The sequence below is a fragment of the Leucopleurus acutus genome, assembly GCF_964270905.1.
Source record: "Leucopleurus acutus genome assembly, chromosome: 5".
Taxonomy (NCBI): domain Eukaryota; kingdom Metazoa; phylum Chordata; class Mammalia; order Artiodactyla; family Delphinidae; genus Leucopleurus; species Leucopleurus acutus.
Genome location: NC_139147.1, coordinates 120,085,871 through 120,092,518, shown reverse-complemented (window position 1 = coordinate 120,092,518; position 6,648 = coordinate 120,085,871).

Sequence of the window (6,648 nt, the reverse complement as noted above, 5' to 3'; positions counted from 1 at the left end):
ACAAGAGAATAATATAATGAACAATAATAAACTGTGGTTATACTAATTTCAAAAGTGAGCAACGGGTGGCCAAGCTTGTTTCCTCTGTACCCCAGCCTGCTTGCCCCAGCTTTTTCTGCGAGAGATATCGTTTGATCCAGCCATGCACATTAGGCATTTTCTCCTCCAACAAAAATTTCACATCTAAAAACTTAATACCTCAATATCACCAAAGCAAGAGAGCTTTCGGAAACTCAAAGATGTTTTCTCAGAAGCTCAAGATCCGACTGCAGGGACTTTAAACCACTGGCGATATATACATGGAGTAATATGATAAATAAGGATAATAACTGAAATGCAATGAAATTCATTAAATATGTAACCTATGCATTCAAAATGATAAACGTGCACAAAAACAAAACAACTCAGTTACCTTTGGAAAGATGTTGAGGAATTATTCTGAAAACTGGAAACCTGGAGAGAAAGAAGCATTTATCCTGCCTTACCCCCAGGATAATCAAATAACTGAGGGGAAGAATTTGTAGAATTGTTCTAGTTAGTATGCAGAAGGAGTATTGTTAGAATATCACCATTTTTAAATTCCTAATGAATTGGCAAGAGCTAGGCAATGCACATCAGTGGCAGCTGAAGCTATTAATTGAAAAGCTGATGAGGAACTTTGGATGAATGGATCTGAATGGCAGCACCTGATGAACTCATTGGTTAATCTTAATGATGTGTCTTCTAATACAGCTCAATGAAAAAGTACCCAGCACCACCTATGAAGTGTCTTGACAGGGAAAAAAAAAGCCTGAATCTGATCAAGCCCCTAGATCTACCCATTAATGGGAAGAACACAGCACAAAAGAACATGTTACAGAACACCATGGGAATACAATCAACAAAATCCAGAACACAGGGAATTCTACAGGATAAATGACTTGGCTTTGTTTAACAAATTGCAAGGAAAAGGAGGGGGACCCTATACATTAAAAGAGACTTTAGTAACAAAGTAAATGCAAATGTCACCTTTGTATCCTGATTTGAACAAATGTACTTTAAAACCAAGTGGAAACAGAAATTTCAACAATTAAACAAAAAGGTGGATGTCTTGAGTAACCTCATCTACTTTAATTTTGCACTTGCCTTAATATGTGGAAAAACCATAAAACTACCTATACTAAGTCTAAATTTTGTCTAAATTTGTCTATATGTCTAAATTTTGGATAAAGACATTTTAGTTCTTTTTTTTTGAAAAGTTATTTGCCCATGGTCACAAAAATAGGTAGTGGCAGACCTGTGGCTCAATATTGATTTTCTGGTTGACTTCAACACACTTTCTCCTATACCATGTGGCAACTTTTAAGAACCAGAAGCATATAGTTGAGGACAAGAGCATATGAATATAATTGCATAAAACGTTTACATCCATATTCTCAATTTTTAATAAATTAGTGGAGGGGAAGATTTGTGAGGGCAAGAAGTAGAAAAATCCCAATTAAGATACAAGGTAGGGGAGGGAGAAGGGTAAGCTGGGAGGAAGTGAGAGAGTGGCATGGACATACATACACTACCAAATGTAAAATAGATAGCTAGTGGGAAGCAGCCGCATAGCACAGGGAGATTAGCTCCCTGCTTTGTGACCACCTAGAGGGGTGAGATAGGGAGTGTGGGAGGGAGACGCAAGAGGGAGGGGATATGGGGATGTATGTATATGTATAGCTGATTCACTTTGTTATAAAGCAGAAACTAACACCATTGTAAAGCAATTATACTCCACTAAGATGTTAAAAAATTTTTTTTAAAAATACAAGATAAAAAAAAGTCAGGAGAGAGTTGCAGGGAGAAGAGTAGAGAGTGAGAGAAATAAAAAGATAAGATCTTTTCTACTTTGACCTTGAAATGTTAGGCCTCGTAGATCTATATAGATTAGATTACTCTTCCCAACATGAGTTTACTAATATATTCTGTCTCTAGGGATCTACTTCAGCCTTTCAAGTTTTTTTCTCCCTTTCACCTTTCTTTATCCTACAGATAACTTGAAGCTGTACATCATGCCTTATACTCCCAAGTTCTAAGACTATATAGACCTATAAGAAAGTCGGCCTTGTAAAGTGACAGACCATTAAAATAAACTCAACATTTATGCAGTCAGGCTTGGGATTTTGTTAATTTCTTTTCCTTTTAGTTGTATATCTCCGGTGTTCCGGTGACTCAGAATACTGAAAGAGGCCACCTGTAGGCTGTTAGATGAAGATAGGACAAGCAGAAGCAATGCTCTCTGTATTTCACTTTAATCCTGAAACAAAACCAGTGGCTCTCCAATGACATTGAGTGGTCTCACCATTTTTCCATTTTTTTTTTATACTTAAAGACATTGATTATTGGTTTTAGTTTCTTGTAATATGTATTCTTTTTTTTTTAGCTACGCAAATTAATTATACTTACAGTCTCCTAAGGACTTCTCATGTAGGTTATCTTTACATTTTTTAAGTAATCACTTCGTAATATTGGGTTACCCAAATTATTTCCTGAGACTTGCTTTGAAAGGTGTTTTCAGTTGTCTCGTTAACAATTGTAAAAGTCAACCTTCTAGAATTTTTTTTTTAATCAACTCCTGTATTTTTGAGTTTCTTTGATTTTTTTTTTTCCCACTATTACTGGGACACTATATTTTTGTGGTCCTTTTATGTAATGATTTTCAGACATAACTTATTTTCAAATATTGTGGAAGTAGAATAAGGTAAGAATTAGAAGTTACAGGCAGATGTTGGTCTCATGAAACTAGTAATGATACTGGTGTACTCAGATGTAATGAAGGCTTTTTTGGGTTTTTTTGCGGTACGCAGGCCACTGTTGTGGCCTCTCCCGTTGCGGAGCACAGGCTCCGGACACGCAGGCTTAGTGGCCATGGCTCATGGGCCCAGCTGCTCCGCGGAATGTGGGATCTCCCGGACCGGGGCACAAACCCGTGTCCCCTGCATCGGCAGACGGACTCTCAACCACTGCGCCACCAGGGAAGCCCTGTAATGAAGTTTTGAGTATAGTTCTTTTCTATCTTCCTCTGAAACTAATATTCTCTTTTAAAAGTCATTTTTTGTTGTTAAAGCCACAAATAGAAATCTCAAACACTTAATACTCACATGTCCCCCATGGAAAAATGTTTCTCTGATGTCATTTGAGAAAAGGCAGTGAAAAAGAGAAGAAAGACATCTTTGAATTATTAAAAATGTACACTTAAATGTTTCTGAGAGAGTTTGAATCTCTTCTTTGACACTTGCCAGTTGTTCCCCTAGACAAATCATTTAACATCTGTGAGATAGTGTTCACATTAAAGTAACACAGAATTTCCTCTTTTGACTCTTACTACAAGTTTACTGGCCAGATGCAGTAATGTATGGGAAAACACTTTGTAAGCTGTGAAGTGCTATACAAGTACATGGTAATAACAAATAAACATTGATGGTTTGCCCAGAGAGAAAGAAGAGGCTTCATTCAAGGATTAAATAATTGGCTTCTTGCTAGCTGGAAGTGCACAGGCACCCATGACTTTTACCTCTTTATAACTTAAGGCTCTAAACTAGTTTTAGCAGGAGGAAAGGCAGTAGATATTTTTAGAAAACTTCCTGTGGTTTAGATGAAATTGCCAAAGATATGATTCAGCATGAGAATTTTAAGTTTCCAGGTTCTTGTGCTTCACAGGATAATAATTTATAATCCGCAGGGGAAAAAAAAATCACAAACTTTTTTCGGGGAGGGGACTGTTCCAAGACTTTTGTCAAATTAATGATCAGTTTTGAAGCTAAATTTTTGCATCTTTTGTTGAAATATCAAAAGGTAAAAAATATCAGTTACCATGATACTTAAAGTATGGCTATTTATTTTCAGCTCATGGTTTTACTTAGAATCTTCTTTGATCAAAAATAATGAAACCAGTATAGTATATGTAACTTAAGTCTTAACAGTTCTGAAAAGGGGAAACATAATGGGACTGACATGGCAAAATATGCAAACTTATTCATAATCAAATAATAAGCCACTTTTCCACACCCTCCTCATTGGAAGGAAACAGTACCAGTAAAAATGGTACAGAAGATGATGAAGAGTTTTTCTTCTTGGCTTGGCAGAACATGAGTCTAGAGCAAGGATTTAGTAAAGGGCTAGGGAGGCTAGAAGGCAAAGAGAGAAATCCCTGGATGGATCCAGACATTTTCTTTGCCCTTTTTGATGCCTGTATAAGAATTCCAAAAGTAACACATGAATATATACCTATTAAAATCACCCCTCTTCCCCTACCCCAGCTCTTCTCCTTCAAATAAGTAACTGCTGTTCATACTGTTTGTGTTGGATTCCATTTATGTAGCCATACAAACAGATATTTTACATAATGGAGATCACATTAACTACATAATAGGCATCATACTAGTCTTCAACTGGATTTTTTTTTTGGTAGAACTCAGAGCCTATCAGTCTAAATCTACTTCATTTTTCTAAATCGGGTTGGGAATCATTTTCTTTAAGACTTTGCAGGCTATGTGGTCTTTGTTGGAATTCCTGAACTCTGTCGTTGTATAGCAGTTGTATAGCACAAAAGCAGCCGTAGATAATACAGAAACTCAGGAGCGTGGTTGTGTTCCAATAAAGCTCTATTTGCAAAAATAGCCAAGTTTGGCCCATGGGTCACAGTTTGCCAACTCCTGTTCTAAATTGTCACATAGTATTTCTGCATAAAAAATAACCATACTTTGGGCTTCCCTGGTGGCGCAGTGGTTGAGAGTCTGCCTGCCGATGCAGGGGACACGGGTTCGTGCCCCGGTCTGGAAGGATCCCACATGCTGGGGAGTGGCTGAGCCTGTGAGCCATGGCCGCTGAGCCTGCGCGTCCGGAGCCTGTGCTCCGCAACGGGAGAGGCCACAACAGTGAGAGGCCCGCGTACCAAAATAAAAAAATTAAAAAAAAAAAAAAAAAACTTTATTTTTGTAATCATGTCCAATTTTTCACTATTAAACACAGTTGTTTTGACTATCCTTATACAAATAACACTGTACATATATGAGTACTTCTGTAGGACGTGAATGCCAGGTCAAAGGTATGCATATTTAAATATGGAAATATAGCTTTCAAACTCTCCAAAGGCTTGCCAACTTATTCTCCCCAAAACTGTACGAGAATATGCTTCTTACTGCCTGCCAACACTGACTATAACGTATATATATATATATATATATATATATAGGCTGTGCTGTACACCTTGTGGGCTCATAGTTCCCCAACCAGGGATTGAACCCGGGCCCTGGAAGTGAAAGTGCCGAGTCCTAACCACTGGACCACCAGGGAATTCCCTATTTATTTTTATTTTTATGAATATTATGTGCAAAATACTATTCCCCTTATTCCTAATAATTAGTTGATGAAGCTTGAGAGAACTAATAACACCCTCTTACCTTCCTGCCTGATTTAGAATAAATTGAGAGGCAGATGCAGAAATCAAGAAGATGGAGAACATCACCTATGCTATTTATCAATATAAAGCTGTTGGACAGCACTGCTTATATCCATGATAACAATAGTCTTCTGGATACTATATCCTAGAATTAATCTTCCCCACTTTTATCACAGGCAGAGTTGAAAAACGACAGACCTTCTGCCATTGTTAGTCTCTCCTTGGAAAACATACATGGAGAAGCAGAGAGTTTGTGATTCAGAAGACAGTCATACCCCTTAAGGAAAGAGAAAGTGTCTTACCACACATGTCCAGTTCCCTTTCCCAACTCACCAGGCAGATGAGTCACTGGAGAAGGGGGGAAGACAGATCAGCAGTGCCCCTCTCAGGCAGTCCTTCCACTTGGAAACATGAGTTAATGTCTTCCCCCAGCACCCCAGCTCCAGCCTTAGTGAGGTTAACCATCTTTCCAATAAGTTTGACAACCATTTAATTTTTTTGTGAGTGAACTGCTTGCTGTTATCCTTTGACCACTTTTAAAAGCTGGTTGATATTTTCCTATTGATTTGTAGGAGCGCTTCATCTTATTAAGGATATTAATCTTTGGTTATTTACCACAACTACTGCATTGATTAAATCTAAGGTGCCATTGCTTGTGAGATACCATTATTTTATATACTCCTAAGGGGAGTAAGCTTAAAAAACAAAATAAAACGCTGTTAGTTTAGCTATGTCACAGTGAGTCTTATCACTTAGAATTTTTATTTTATATGTACTGAAAGAGCTTGCTTAGACTTTTTGAGGGTATACTTAAGAGGGAAAATATAAGCAAAATAGATTGGCTAAGGTATTTGCAAAACATTTTATATTCAGAATTCATCCACTCTCTTGACTCATTTTTCAGAGCCCTTGCTGTACACATTTTTCCACACTATATGTCATCCTCTGTGTCACCAAGAACATTGGTGCAGCCACATTTCTCCAAAGAGTGCTTCGGTGCTGTCTCCAGAATTTTCTTCCAAGCCATAGCCACCAATTCTTTAAGTTTTGATGCTGGGACTTTCTTGAATTTACCAATAGAAGTAACAGGGTTTCAGACAAAAAAAACTAGAAGTCTCATTCTTCTCCTTAAATGGTTCTTGAATAGTATGTCAACCCTAGTGTTTTGAGGTTGCACCTTTCCAATAATAATGGGAGTATCAACCACATTTGAACATGTGCAGGCA